At 35.9% G+C, this 17,105-nt stretch overlaps 1 protein-coding gene across 1 annotated transcript in view; it reads left to right on the forward strand.

Annotated features, from left to right (window-relative positions):
- Positions 1-17,105, forward strand: part of JAZF1 (JAZF zinc finger 1) — a 147,345-nt gene that overhangs the window by 119,031 nt on the left and 11,209 nt on the right. The gene's annotated exons all lie outside the window — the stretch shown is intronic.

Below are 17,105 nucleotides of genomic sequence, written 5' to 3' on the forward strand. Positions count from 1 at the left end.
TAACCCTGTAGCAACAAAAGTAACGCTTGAAATAGGGGGTGAATATTTGGGAGTGTGTGAAAACTATAATGAGAGTAAGATGGTTTTTTTTTAACTTTTTGCAAAATTAAGCAAAAATGATCCTATGTCACTTCTCCCTGTTTCAGAACTAGTTATTCAACTAATATAGAGAAGGCCTGTGTCAAGAGAAAAGTTTTAAACAGGCAAATCAAGTCATAAAGATTTATAATATGGATGCTACTCAAAGAAGGCTCATTGCACAAGAGATCAGAAGATGGCATGCACTAAAGTACTATGGCAAAATCTCTATCAAGTGTGTAGTACTTTCATATGACCCCTAGTACCATCATCCCTAATTATTTTTTTCAGTATCACATATATGTCTGTGGGCATGTGTGTTTATCTCATATTGATATCCTGGCACAATCTCAAACAGATTTTTGAATGCTCACAGCCTGAAAAACTATAATAACAATAAACAGTAAAAATTCACATATATATTCTAAATGCCTGGACTCAGACACTAAACACCCATTAAAAAAATCTTGTTATTTCTTAAATTTACTTAGAGTTTCTTTTATGCAGGGTAGAAAGAAAATCTCCTTGTGTAATTTAGCTTGTCTTTCAAAGCTTCTTAACATCTAGAGATTCATTAAGAAGCAACTTTCTAAAGTAGTTTAGAGAAGTAGAATCCAGTGTGTCACTTTAAAGGTCCAAAGTTGCAGCTTATCTGGGAAGTTTTCTCTCACACACACACATACACACTGGAGATTGCTCTTTTATGAACTCTTTGAAGAAGGGTCTGATCAGAACAAACTTGTGAATGATCCTAGTTCTTTCCTCAATCCGGAAATAAATTCTGAAGAGCCAATCTATTCAGAGGTTCTTCTTTTCACCACAATTGTTAGCTCCACTTTTTCAGAGCTGTCTTTAGTCTACCTTTGCTTCCCTGGAAATCGTATACAGAATTTAATTGCCCTTGTGCATATAAAAGCATCTAGTAACAGTAGCTGTATCTATTTCAATTAAATGTTTACCATAAATTATCAAGATCAGAAATGAAATGACCAGAATTTTTTTTCAAATTGGTTCATATATGTGACTTTGGTCTCTAAATTTGTCATTCATAATTCCTCTGACACCCACCCCTTCCCAATACCATGTTTTAGTCATTTACTAACAATTGCTTGGTCTTGCAAAAGGAGCCAAATGAGAAGCACATCTAATTCTTATCAAAAAATAGGGACAGAGTGACATCATCATGGTATAGCAGGGTAGAAAAAGCCTAGGAGGGATCATGAGCTAAGTTGGAAAGTTTAGTGAATTAATTCTGATAAGCGAATTAAGATAGAGGACAAAAAAACAAAGATACCAAAATGCAAGCCTGCCTCTTCCCTTCTGGTGAGAATTGCATCATAAAGCTGTATCTGGAAGTTAAGCACTACCAATAGATGTTAATTGCCAGTGGTCCCCAATTCCCAGTCCAGAGCCCGGTACTGAGCCACCGCCCATGGGGAATTGGGCCGCACAAATGGCAACGACTGTGCAAAACCATCCCTCTCCCCCAATGATGCTTCTGCCGCCTCTGTTCTAAGCCCCCAGAGCCGGAACGGTTGGTAACCGCTGTTACATGCAATGCACAGATAAGAATCAATAGGCACTTTGTAATAATGGATTCCTCTACTTTAGAGTATAATCTGGAGCAGCATACAGACAATATCCAAAATATAAGAATTGGGCTACATCTTTATTAAGCATAAAATTCAGGGTTTTTTATTTACATACAGGCAAATTAGATTAAATGTTCTAAACCTGGTAAATTCCTCATTTTTAATGTAGCAAATCTTCAAAAATTGCATTCACATCTAAAAACCATAATATTCACTTCAAAACTATGTTAACAGCCCTGCAGGCTTCTAATGCTGAGGTTTTGCTCTCCTGAATTTGTGACAAGACACTTCATACTCCTTGATGTCTGTTGCCGCTATAGGCCACCACAAGTCTCTCAATGTCCGGTGTAGCATCTTGACTACACCCCACACCCTGTTGTATCTCTTTATAATGGCAAAGCTGTAGAACTTCCTCTTTCAAAGACACTGGAACTACAATTCTGCCTTTATGTCATGAAGGCCCTTTTTATGTTAAAAATCGGGATATATTACTTGGCAGGGTCCCCTGAAGGTCATCTATTCAGGCTTTCAAGTTATGAGTCAAATTGCTGCTGCACATTAATTCTGAAAAATAGATCCTAGATTATGTGTCCTGCCCCCAAGAACTCAATAGGTGTTTGTGGGGAAAGCCAACAAAAATTGGAAAGTTGCAAAATCCTTGCAGGGTTGGTTACTTGTTGCATCTGGAGGTGCTCTGGCTTTCTGGACAGTGCATCTGCCAATAAATTCTTCAAGCTGAACATATATGTAATACAAAAATTGAAGTTAAAAAAAATAACTCCACTTCAGGAAAACTGACTGAATTTTCTACAACATTTCCAGATTTTTAGTGTCGGTGCACACTTTAATTGATACCAATTCCAGTCATTGCTCAAGCTGTTTTCACTGCTAAAAGCTCCTTGTTAAAATGTTGTAGTTGCTTTCTGGACACATTAAATCTCTGGAGTGAGGAAGCTTTGCACCGTCCTCTTGCTGCCTCCCCACCCTCCTATAGCAGCTGTGTGGACATTGAATTTCTTTAACAGGTCAGGGTATTGGAGAAGGCACTGCTTGGCAAAGAATTGTTTTAATTCTTCAAATGCAGATTGTTCTGTTTCCAATGAAGCAACTTCACTTTATTATTCAGCAATTGAGTAAGAGACTTAACATGTGCAAGGATTGGAATGAACTTCCTATAAAAATTCACAAAAGCAAGGAAAAACTGAGCATCTTTCATATTTTGGTGGCAGGATTGAAAGCATTGTCTGTATCTTTTGAGGGTCCGTTTGGATTCCATCTGTAGAAATTGATAACCCAGAAACTGTTGTTTTAGGGAAAAGGAATATTTTTATGGCTTGGCAAATAACTTATTTCCCTGTAGCCTGCGCAAATATCTTTTGTACATGGTGTTCATTAACCTCTTCATATCCTAAGCAAATCAAGATACTGCCTAGATATAGCACCAAAAATGTATCAATTTTATTGGAAACAATTGGGTCATAAGCCTGGACAACATAGCTCCATAACTGACCAAGCCAAAGGCATTACTTTCCACACTGGTATTGAATGCCATTTTTAAAAAATCTTGTTTTTCTTTGACTCTAATAAATTTATATGTATTTTGGAGATCCAGTGTGGTAAATATGCATGTATTCTGCAATCTATCTAGCAAGCTCAAAAAGATGGGTAATGGTCCCTTACTGTGATCTTGTTAAAGTCTTTGTAATTGTGGGTATCGGGACCTCACTACTTGGGTTCAGAAAATCCACCTCTTGCTTCTTAAGAACAGAAATGGTAAGTACTGAAGTTGGTGACTTAGAAGGTCCAATGAATATTTTCTTCAAACAGGAATCTTTTGCTTTAAGAACAACATTTTCTTTGCTGACATCAGAGTTGTTTGTTACGAGATGGAAGGCAAATAAATTCAATAAATGAATAAATAAATAAAAACTAGTTACTGCCTCATAGTTAGAATTTTGGCCACTGGCGTTACCACGGCCACAAATTTCAGGTGGAAGAGTGACTAAAGCCATCTCTTCCACAAAAACATCTGAAAAGTTCATATATTTGGCAGGCAACTATGCCCCCTTCCTTGAGGGCTTTTGGCTAGCTGCTGCAAAAGAATTGCCACTTGCCCCTGGTGGTGCTGTCAAGTGGAAGTAGGGAAACACAGAACCCTGCCTCCCAGTCTGTTGCAAGATCATGATGCCTCAACCTTGCAAACCCCAATGTGATTGGAATTTGAAAATTTTGTGTCATGCAGAGGGAGAATAAGCTTGGTATGTTCTCTAGATGTAGTGGTAGACTGCATGATGGGGTAGTGGCACTGTAGACTGCATTATGCAACCTGCTCTTTAGGATTGACTTAACTATTACCTCTACCTTCATAGGAACAATAAGGTTCACTCTAGCTTTGCGCAATTCTTTACTACTGTCGAGTTTATAAAATAATGGTGCTCTAGAATCATTTAACGCTTCCTGATGTTTCTTACATCCAGAGTTAAAAGACAAAATAGGTGAAACTTTTATGAGCATACCTTGAACTCTATGCCCCCCCATATATTCTTGAGAGAGGGACCACTGTTGTTTCCCTGGACCTGTACTTAGCTGGGGAGTTGATGCTCTTCTGGGTAGTTAATCTGCATTCTCTCTATAAGGTTTTGGCTGGGCAAGCTCTGTTGATACATCTCAACTCTTTGTAGGAAATGAAACGTGAAATTCTTCATCTTTGCTTTCCCAGTTGCATGAGGGGATAGAAGGGGTACCTCAATAGTAGTAACCTCAGGAGGGATCTTGGATCTCTCTAATAACTTAAATATGAGCCAGCAGTGTGCTGCAGCTGCCAAAAAGGCCACGAGTCCTAGGCTGCAATGACAGATGGAGAGAATCAAAATCACGTGAAGTGTTAGTACCACTTCATAATGCCCTGGTAATATCACACTTGGACTATTGCATCCAGCTTTGGTTGCCACAATATAAATAAGATAATGAGAGTCTAGAAGGAGTGCATAGAAGAGCAACGAAGATTATTAGAGTACTGGAAGCTAAAACAGTCGGATATGTCAAATTTAATAATTTTAAAAAGAACTAAGGTAACATGATAGCAGTGTTCCAATATCTAAGGGGCTGCCACAAAGAAGAGGGAGTCAAGCTATTCTCCAAAGCACCTAAAGGCAGGACAAGAAGCAATGGATAAAAACTAATCAAGAAGAGAAGCAATCTAGAACAAAGCAGAAATTTTCAGACATTTAGAACAATTAATCATTGGAATGACTTGACTCCAGAAGTTGTGAGTGATTCAACACTGAAGGTTTTTAAGAAGAGACTAGACAACAATTTGTCTGAAATTGTATAGGGTCTCGTGCCTAAGCAGGGGATTGGACTAGAATACCTCCAATGTCTCTTTCAACTCTGTTATTCTGCATGGGTTTTCCCACTCCCGTATAAGCCATGGGGGAGGGGAAGCTAATGCAGTGAGGACTGGGCTCATTGGATTGCACTAGTTCTGCTTGCATTTTCTCCTAATAAACCTATGAGTGTACGAAATTGGTACAACTTTCCAGATTCTGTGAAACTCTTCTAACCAACTTAAAGAAAGAATTAATTTTCAATATAACAGACATTTGGTACATTGGTACATACTCAAATATGCCTTAATTTTATTTTTTCCATTTTTAATTTAACTCTTCTGCGATACTAAAAAAAAAAAAGAGCAAATCTAAATATTTTAGCTGTGAAGAATTTATAGTTAAATTGTATATCCACCAAATTGCCCCTATATCAGTATTTTGTATTTTCCACATACTAAAATTGAATTTAGCTGGGGTATATTGCATCCTAATGTAACTTACATGGATGTGAGGATGATCTGGCTGTGATATCTGTCACTGCCATTGATTGCCATAGTTGATTCGATTGATCTGGCTGGCTAGATGGGTGTCTCCTTCCTCCTTTACCTCTCCATGTGAGTCGCTCCCAAAATTGCATACCTGGTGGAAATGGACGACCATCCCAGATAAAAGCAATATACAGATCTTCAGTCAAGGATATACGATAGCTTCTCTCCCCTGGTAGAAACTCCAAACAAGCTACATCCTAATGAAGGATTCAGCATTTGACTAAAATATCCAGCCATAATTATACAGTCTACACATAAAGTAAAAAGACATTCAAGTTTCAGTAAGTTTAATAAGCAGTTTGTGGTTCTTGAAAAGACATATAAAGTCTTCTACATTTCATGAAACACATAAAGAGAACAAATGAAAACTGCATACAAAAATTTTAGTATTTTTATAATTCAAGAGAAAATACAACTATAAGTTCAGTATTGTCTCATCTTAAGCTCAGCTTTTAAAATGCATTTATTTTAGGAAATCTGATTCTAGAAATGTAATTGGCTTGGTTTATATTTCAGCAAAGTTGCACAGCTTTTAGAGAAATAAGGACAGCTTTTAAGAAGAAATTAAAGATCTTGTACAATCATCTTAACCAAAAGTTTAATGTTACCTTCTGCATTTTGAATTTCTATATTTTTCATAACCCACTTTTCAATGTATATTTTTAAAGGTTCATTTTTAAAAATATATTAGGTTTTTAAAAAATAGTATTGGGTCACTTTCTCCCATTTATTCTATTTCATATGGTGTGCATAACGGTACTTTCAGAATTTTGACAACTTGTACTTCTTGTTTTTTTTAAAAAAAGATTCCAAGCACCCTTACCATGTTTCTCAATATATGTAGATCTTTGTTTTAAAGCCACATTGCCTACTTGTGTGGTAAAGTGTAAATGGCAGAAGCCCACCCTGATAGCAGAAATGGAATATCAAGTCTAGCCAGACAGATCTAAAACAACTCATGAATCATTTAACTTGAAAGGGAGTTGCCGAGTCACATTTCTGAAGTGACTCCCTTTTAAATGGTGAAGACCTCTGCAGTGCAATTTCTGCCTAGGAAGTATTAAATGACTTAAATTCTACATAAAAGTAGCTGATTTAAGCATGTACCCATCAGAGAGCATTTCTAAAGAAATACGCAAACATGGATTGGTTGTCTCCATGGCTATTCCACACATATCTGATCAATGTGTCATCCTAGCTGTCAATATGACTACTTTCCAAGCAGTTTATAGAATGAAATCACAGTACCTGGAAGATTGTTTGTTTGTTTGTTTTTTTAAAGAATAAAGTGAAGGTTGAAGCATAAATAAAAGAACAGCAGTGATACAGGAAAAGAAAATAACTCCTGAAACATTTTTGGAAGGAAATTAGTGTATGAAAAAAAAATGAAATCAGTTAAGAGCAAAGTGGGCATCACTTTTCAACAGAACATTTTAATCATATCTTGATCTCCGATATTTTAGATGGCAAATGGTAGATATTGTGAAAAAAAAGAATGGTTCTTTAAAAACAAGCAATGGAATCTGACTTTTTAGTTAAGTTCATTCTTAGTTTTCTTATCTGAAAAAATTGCAAGAACTGTGAAGATGGAATCTGTAATTGATATCTGAGAACATTCTGATCTTTAAGATCAAAAATTTCAATTTGTTTTTCCAATTTTTATTTATTTTATCTTCTTCATATTGTTTTCCCTCACTTCAGTCATAATAATATATTCAAAATATAACAATAATATACTTTATTTACAGAACCAATGCATTAAAATTCAGAAGCCTCCTGGATTTTCAGAACACTATTTAAACTGTTCTTGAATACAAATACGTTAATTTAGCTCACCAAATTGGATATACTTCAGAACAATCTATATCAACACTAAGAAAGTAGTAGCATGAGTTCCCATTAAGTAATTATTTAAAATCACATGTTTGCCTGGAGGTAGGATAGTGCCACTTCCATAGATGAAATGGTTGAAATGATGAAGTTTGAATTACTAAAATTGTACTTAAGAGTTGACTTTCATGAAGCTGTCCTCCTTAACTACATTAGTAGACAGGCTTGCTTTCCATTATTTGCCTATTGTATACACACTATATATTTCATATATTCATTAAAGGGAATGCTTTTCAAAATGAACACGTAATTAATCAGTGAATGAAACATACACAATGCCTTTAGTTTCAAATGTAAAACAGAACAGAGCTTATAGATCAAAGAAGATTCTTTTTCCCGATTCATGCTGGAAGTATAGATGGGTTGGATTATTTATGATAAATAAATATTTATGAGATACTCTATATGATATTGAAAGGAAATTATCTAAAGCAAATACTGTGGTCCAGCATTTTGACTCATATACTATTAAATTCAATATTTTTATCTACACTGTTTATTCATTACTTACATGGTTTTCAGTTTCCAAACTACTTACTTACAAGTTTCTGTTCAAGGGAAAGACAGAAAAGAATTCAGATGCTGCTCGAAATTAGTCTCTAAGCATGCACAGAAATAATTCTTAAGGAAAAGGTATGAGAGGTGTCAGGGAACAAAATTTAGGAAGTACAGTAAAGTTTTATGGCAGATAAGAGAAGAACAGAAAATATGTTTGCTTTCCAACAGATCTTAAGAAATGTATGAATTTGAGAATGGTCACTTAGAAGAAAATGCTTAGAATTACAGAATGTTTTACACAAAAATAAGAAATGAAGCTTGATTGCTTATTACAGTAAAATCAAAAAAGAGGGAAGTAAAACATGTAGAAGAATAAATAGAAAGCTTAGCAAAGGGCCCAGCAACATCAAACAGTTATGAGTGCATGAATACAAATTCTATCTGTCTCTGAGGCTGGTTATTTTTAAATTTAATCATCCCTTTTGATGATTCCTTATTGCCTTCCTCCTCAGTCACAGTGCTGTGCTTTGCATTGCTATGCTACTGAAATAAAATCTGGCAATGGAGACAAACATTTCAGACATCCAAGAGCTGCTTCTTAAAACTAAAAGCTTTTATATCATTGCAAGCCTCACTGTCTTGATAATTAGTTGCATGGGAATTTTCAAGGTAACCTCTACAAGGAGAAATGTTGCTAAAGAGTAACAACATGTTTGTCTAAATTGCCTTCATAAATGCTGCTTTTCATCTTACAGTGTGTTTCAAACATCTCTGGAGCTTCATGGATTAGAGGAACTAACCTGAACCATCTTGTGAAAATTCCTGCATGTTGCCAGAATGCCTCCCGTGTTGAATGTGATTTTGCTGACCGCCATTACTATATTGTAGAATTATTATACTTATACATCTGTCTGCTTTATTTATTCTTATTTTCCTTTTTCTTTTCGTGTAATGGCACTTTTGGTCTCTTCAATAAATGGTTTGTCTCATTCAAGTCAAGCAACAAGGTGTGGATGTAGTTTGTGCAACAGGAGCATTTAATCACTGAGTCGTTTGTATTCACATCTGCAGAACACTAACATCAATAGAGTACTTCTTGTTATTTATGTTTTGTCTAATTTACCAGTGCAATCACATTTTTTGTCCATTTTAGATTGGTAATGATTTAAAATAGGTATTAACATTTTAATGCATTGCTCAATAAAAGGGTTTTAAAATATCATAGTGAAAAGGATTACCATGCATGGATTAAGATCTGGAAGGATGCAATATAGGCCATATATTTATATTATTTATATATTACTCAGCAATGTCTATGGAGGGTAAAAATGTCCGGGTGGCTGCAACACTTTTAATATACATCAGGATGCTCGTAAAAGAGCAAGTCTTCATTCTCCTGATTGTGTCTGCCATATTTTTTTTTATTTCCTCTCCTGTGAAACACCCCCAATACTGCCATTGCTACAGTCTCCCAATGGGGCTTAATGTAGGGATCTCCTTTTGTTTTATCTCTCTGACTTTGGGTCTATAAGCAGCAACATCAATAAATACTTGCCACTTTTGTTAGAAAATTGTGTCAGACATAAGCTTTTCCCATTTTGGTATGGGCATGATGTAAGCAAGAAGAGGGCAACACTTGGATGAGAGTGTTGCTTTTCTTGCACTTTACCCTTTTTCCCAGTGGAAAATGCTATCGTGAAGTCAGTTGGCCTGAAAAGAGGGGTTGACTTTGAAATGCTCTCTTCCCAGTCTTAGTTCAGTATTGAGAGATTTGTCAATAAATTTACAACAGTTGTAAAGTCAAAACATTAAACCTAAACAGTGAATGTAATTGTACATATATAAATTGACAGGTGTGGGTACGCACATGTGCGCACTGTGTGTGTATGTGTGTGTGTGTGTGTACATTCTTATTTCATATGACTGAAATGCAAGTGGTTCTCACAATGGAGACTCCTCCAGTGACTATTTGAACTTGCAGTGGTGCTAAATGAATGTCACTTATGACTGATCCTCAAAGTTCTGGCCATCCCAGGGCCCTCACAGTAATGTGTTTGTGATTCAGACACTTGGCAATTGGCCCAGATTTCCAACTGTTAATAATGTGTTACAGTGACATGATCCCAATTTGCAACATTCCTTCCTGGATTCCCTCAAGCAAAGTCAATGGAGAAAGCCAGCAAGAAAATTGTAATTATATGAGGTTCTCAATAATCAGGGGTGATTTTCTTAATGTTGGTAATCAGAAACTGTCAGAATTGCTGTTGCTAAGCAGCACAGTCACATAATGTCACACTTTACAACCACACCATTTAGCAACAGAAATTCTGGACCCAATTACTATTATTGATCAAGGACTACCTTTATAGAATATAAATATACAAGTATAAAAATAAAATAATAATAATTAATAGCTGTGAGGTGCTTGATTAGGACTGTTAAACTTTTACTAATCTCAGACTGAATCAAATTGAAAATTAAATCAATAATAATAAGAACAACAACTGCTGGGAAACCAGGGTGTGCAACTGTAAAAACAACTGGAACAAAGGTGCAAAGCTTGAACTGAAGAAAATCGAGAAACCATCAAATGTTACTACCAGAAAGAACCAATGGCCAGGGGATTTCAAAAAAGAATGATGCAATTGTGGAAGGAAAAACACCCAGGAAATGGCATAACAGAATAGCGATTAATGGATCAAAGACATTTCATCATCCATAATAATTTTTTCATAGATATGGAAATGCAACATCCAGAAATATTGGCTAAAAAGAAAACAATAAATAATGATGAACAGGCTGAAGAAATTGTTCCAACAATTGAACAAACTGACTAACCAGTGGAAGAAACCAACATACAGGATGAAGATCCTCCTGTGCAACAACTCGAAAGTGTAGAGCTAAGTGATCTAGCAAAAATGCTGAAAGAAAAGATTGAAAACCACATCAAAGAAAAAAGAAAGAAAAAGACTACCTACCATTCGCGTAGTACATAACAAATGAGTGAAGCTCTACTAAATGCCATGAATGACATTTTAACTTCCATCCAATCCAGCACTATGTGAAACAAAACAACTAATGTACAGCACAGCTGTCATTCCCAAAAAAAGAAATCTACTGGAACACCAAAGTGGATAATTTGACTTGAAATCAAATTTAAAAAAACTACTAGGAGATGTCAGCAATTTGAAATACTTGAAAGAAGGAAAACTAAAGAATTAAAATCTGAACAATAGTTTACACAAAAAATACAACCTGGAGGAAAAAACAATAATGGAAATCATGGAAGAACTAAAACAGCATGTAATTGCAACAGCAAAGAAAATCGAAAGATACAAAGGAGAAATAAAACAATATCGTGAAAATGCCCATTTCAGAAGAAACCAACACCTCTTCTATCGGTCCCTTGATGAAAGTCAAGACCATACTAATGTTCACACATATAAAGAAAAAACTTTTGGAAACAACTATGAGAAAACCCAGTGAAACACAACAAAATTGCCTCTTGGATCAAAGATATTTGAAAACAAGCAACATGAAACAAAATGAAGACTATTGTAATAACAACTGATATTGTTGCAAAATAAGTAAAGAAGGTCAAGAACTGGACTGGACAAACTGCATGGATACTGGCTAAAACACCTGACCAGTCTCCATCACCGCATGGCCACTCAATTTGATGAAATGCTTCAAAATGCAACAAGCGAAGAATGGTTAACAGCTGGCCGAACATACTTGATAATGAAAGATCCTGAAAAGTGCATAGAACCAAGCAACTATCGCCCAATCACTTGTCTCCCGACAACGTTCAAAATTTTAACAAGGATACTGGTAAATTCAGTATTCAATCATCTGATGGAAAACAGTTTATATCCATTAGAACAAAAAGGAAATTATAAAAAATCAAGAGGAACAAAAGATCAGCTGTTCATTGGCAAAATGGTACTAAAAATGCAAAATGAAAAAGAATGAATTTAAATATGGCATGGTTAGATTACAAGAAGGCATTTGGCTCATTACCTCATACCTGGATTAACACCTGTCTAAAATTAAAACTTTGGAATCGGCAAAAATATTTGTATATTTTTGAAAGCAAATATGTAAAAATGGAAAACAGTTCTAACATCAATGAGGAGAACAATATCAGACAAGGAATCTTCCAAGGGATTCACTTTCACCATTACTATTCAACATCACATAATTCCACTGATAATAATCCTACAAAACAAAAAACTGGGGTACCAAATCTCAAGCCAACAAAGCAAGATAAACCCTGGCAAGATAAACTATACATGGATCAGAGATGGTATTCAGCAGGTTCTGACCAGTTCTGGAGAACTGGTAGTGGTTATTTTTAGTAGTTCTGAAAACCGGTAAATACCACCTCTGACTGTTCCCGGCCCCATCTATTCTCTGCCTCCTGAGTCTCTTCTGATCGAGAGGAAATGGGAATTTTGCAGTAATCTTCCCCTGGAGTGGAGTGGGAATGTAGATTTTACATATCCTTCCCCTACCATGCCCACCAAGCCACACCCACAAAACTGGTAGTCAAAAATTTTGAATTCCATCACTGACATGGATGACTTAAAACTCTATGCGAAAAGCCTCACTGAACCTGAATCAATGGTGGGTTGCAAATATTTTTACTACCAGTTCAGGCGCGCTCCTGCGTGCGCTCCTGCACAAAAGTGTCCATGTGGGTGGGTGGGGTCTTTCGCCACCACTACTACCAGTTCAGCCGAACTGGGTCAAACCAAGAGCAACCCACCACTGACTTGAATCAATATTCAATACAGTTCAACTGTTTAGCAGAGACATCAGAATGAACTTTGAACTTGAAAAATGTGCCATACTATCTATGCAGCAAGGAAAAATGGAAAAAATAGAAGGAGTAGAACTGGGAAAAAGAAGAATTGTGAAAACATTAGCAAAGGATGATGGTTACAAATATCTAGGCATGTTGGAAGTAGATAACATCTTGAATGGAAAAATCAAAGAGTCAACGCAAAAGGAATGAGGGTCCACAAAATATTAAAATCAAAACTGAATGCTGGAAACGTAATTAAAGCCAATAATACATGGGCAGTTCCAGTGATACGCTACCCAGATGGAATTATCAACTGGACTGTGACTGAACTAGAAAACCTGTACAGAAAACATTTTTGAATATGTACCACGCTTTATATCCACGAAGTGACATCAACAGGTTGTACTTGCCAAGAAGAATAGGGGGTAGAACCCTACTACAAATCCATCAAACTGTAGAAGAAGAAAAATGAAGTTTGAATGATTATGTCAACCAAAGTACAGAGAAATTGGAGAACAGTATAAAACAACAGAAACAAAGACAGAAAATAAGGAAAAACAGCTGGATGACAGATTAAATAGATGCACAGCACTTGAAAAACATTGAAGGAAAATGTGAACAGTTGAAACTGTTTCACATTTAACATGTGAATGCAGCAAAATTGCGCAAACTGATTACAAAGCTAGACATGATCGAATTGCTAAATTAATCTACTGGTCACTTTGTAAAAAATACACCCTACCTATATCTGAAAAGTCATGGGAACATAAAGTGGAAAAAGTTGTCGAAAATGAGAAGATGAAGGTCTTGTGGGGCTTTCAAATACAGATGGATTGTCATTTGGAACACAACATGCCAGATATCGAAAACTAAGGTGTACAATTTATTATATCGCTGTACTAGGAGACGCCAAAGTCAAAGAAAAAGAACTGAACAAAATAATAAAATATTGCTACCTGGATGAAACATGTAACAATGATTCCCATTGTCACTGGTACTATGTCCAAGAGTTTTACAAAACACTTCAAGAAATTACAGCTTCCTGCAATAACACCAGTGGAACTACAAAAAACTGTGCTATGTGGAACATGGTACATTTTAAGAAGATACTTGGTTGATATCTAGGATGCTGGCAGCAACCTGTATGATGTATCAACCATCATTTCCAGTCAATTATATTTGTGATACATTTTTAAGTTCAGTTAACTGAGTTTCATGTCTAAATAATAATAATAATAATAATAATAATAATAATAATAATAATAATAATAATAATAATAATAATAATAATAACAACAACAATAATAATAATAATAATGATAATATAACATGGTGAAAGAAGCAAATAAAAATTCTATACTGCATCAGTCGTCGCGCAGGTTAACAAGGGCTGCGGCGGATGTTGAGGTCCCTGGACATCTGTCGACAAGTGGGCTACAAGTGGACCAGCCAACAAAACGACAAAAATATAGTGCAGATGAAAACCGTGCCATAATGGCCTCTTACTACAACTCAGAGCCTGGACAAAGAGGTTATTTAAAGCGAATGTATGAATTATGGAAACAACAATATCCAGATTCAAATGTTAGTGAACAACGACTTGCAGATCAAAGGCGATTTATTACAGGAAATAAAGTGTTTAGTGAAGTTGAACTTGAGGAAATTCAGGCAAATTGCAAAACTAAGAAAACAACATCACAAGCAGAAATAACTGATACTCAAGACATACCTAAAGACATTGTAGTAGAACTCCCAGAAGAAGCTGTCGGGGAGGAAATAGCAACACTATCACCAGAACCAGTTATCACTGAACCAACTGATGAACTAACTCAAAAACAAAAAGAACTGAAGGACAAGATCGTGGAGCATTTTCTGTTTAATAAGGAACGGCAACGTTTACCATCATTAAAAACTGTGCCTAAGAAAATTTTGGCCCCTATCATGAAAATGGTTAATGCAGTGCTTTCAACAATTGAATCAGGATCCATCTTGGAAACGAACTAGTTAATGTACAGTGCAGCTGCAATAGTCACTAATGAACTAGGCATTAAAATCAAAGCACCTAGTTACACAACGGAAAAAGCATCAAAGCCAAAGTGGAAAATCCGATTAGAACAAAAAGTCAAAAAATTAAGGGCAGATGCTAGCAACTTGAAGAACATGCATGAGCAACGGCTTAAAAACAACAAAATTATAGATCAGCTAATCAGAAGGTATAGATTGGATACAAGAAACATCAATGAAGCTGTAGAGATTGTAAAACAGCAGATAACAGCAACAGCTAGGAAAATTGAAAGATATGAGGCACGAATCATCCAGTATAAACAAAATCAGCAATTTCGATCGGACCAACGGCGTTTTTATCAAAGTCTTAATGTGAATGGTGGCACCAAAAGTCAAAAAGCAGAAAAGCAGGCCACAGTTGAATTCTGGAAAGAATTGTGGGAAAATGCAAAGGACTACAATAAGGAAGCAAAATGGATACATGACTTTGAGAAAAGCATTGGCAACAAACAAATGCAAGTATTAGAAATAACAACTGAGATGGTCAAAAATCGAGTAAAAAAAGTAAAGAATTGGACATCACCTGGAAAGGACCAATTACATGGTTTCTGGCTCAAATATCTGACCAGTTTACATGCAATATTGGCCAGGCAACTGAATGAGATTTTACAAAATGGCCAAATTGATGAATGGTTGACAACTGGAAAAACATACTTGATTCAGAAAGATGCAACTAAAGGAGCAGTGCCTGAAAACTACAGACCAATAACATGCTTGCCAACAACCTTCAAATTACTCACTGGCATTATTGCAGATAACATTATGGATTATTTGGAAACAAACAACATCTTGCCAATAGAGCAGAAAGGCAACAAAAGAAGGAGCAGGGGCACAAAAGATCAGCTCCTAATTGATAAAATGATATTAGAAAATTGTAAGAACAGAAAAGCGAACTTGAATATGGTCTGGATTGATTACAAAAAGGCATTCGACTCATTGCCACATAGTTGGATCATAAAATGCTTAGAAACAACTGGCATTAGCAAAAATATTACATCCTTTACTGAAAAGGCGATGAAACAATGGAGAACCGAGTTGGCAGTAGGGAATGAGAACTACGGAATGGTTAATATCAAGCGAGGAATTTTCCAGGGTGATTCACTTTCACCTCTTCTCTTCATCATCGTGATGATCCCACTATCAGTAATCTTAAAAAAAATGAAATTAGGCTACCAAACAGCCAAAGAAGCCGAAAAAAATTCGCATTTATTATATATGGATGATTTGAAACTCTATGGAAAGTCAGAAATAGAAATCCAATCATTGACAAACACAGTCCGAGTATTCAGCACCGATATTTCAATGCAGTTTGGCATGGAAAAATGTGCCACTGTATCCATAAAAAGGGGCAAAATCACTACATATGAGGGAATTGAAATGCCCAATGGCCAACTAATTAAATGCAATGAAAATGAAGCCTACAAATACTTAGGCATTCTGCAGTTGGATAACATCAAGCATGGACAAGTAAAAACTATTGTCAGGGGAGAGTACACCAACAGGGTTAGGAAAATTTTGAAATCTAAATTGAATGGTGGAAATACAATCAAGTCCATAAACATCTGGGCAATACCAGCTATAAGATACACAGCTGGTATAGTTAACTGGACACAAGCTGATTTGGACATTTTGGACCGAAAAACCAGGAAACTAATGACAATGCACTACAGTTTACATCCACGCAGTGACACTGATAGATTATACCTGCCCCAAAAATCAGGTGGCAGAGGATTATTACAAGTGAAGCAAATAGTTGAAGAAGAAAAACATTCACTGGCTGATTGATTATTTAAAAGAAAGTCAAGAACATCTATTAATCGAAGTAAAGAACAAAAATCTACTGAAGGCCCAATAGACGAAATAAGAATACAGAAAAGATGTGATAAAATCAAGAATGGAGAGTTGGCATAACAAAGCATTGCATGGCCATTTCTGGAAAAAATAAAAGATAAAGTGGACAGTGAAAAAACTTGGTTATGGTTAACAACAGGTACATTAAAGAAAGAAACAGAGTCACTAATCCTGGCTGCGCAAGAACAAGCTATCCGAACAAATGCCATTAAGGCCAAAATCAAAAAATCCTCTGATGATGCCAAATGCAGACTCTGCAAAGAAGTTGATGAAACTGTTGACCACATACTCAGCTGCTGTAAAAAAGTCACACATGATTATAAATTGCGGCACAATTCAGTAGCACAAATGATCCACTGGAATTTGTGCCAAAATTATAATATTAAAACAACAACAAACTGGTGGGAACATAACCCTGAAAAAGTCACCGAAAATCAGATGGTCAAGA

Source organism: Natrix helvetica, assembly GCF_964273705.1.
Source record: "Natrix helvetica genome assembly, chromosome: Z".
In the NCBI taxonomy this organism is placed as follows: Eukaryota; Metazoa; Chordata; class Lepidosauria; order Squamata; family Natricidae; genus Natrix; species Natrix helvetica.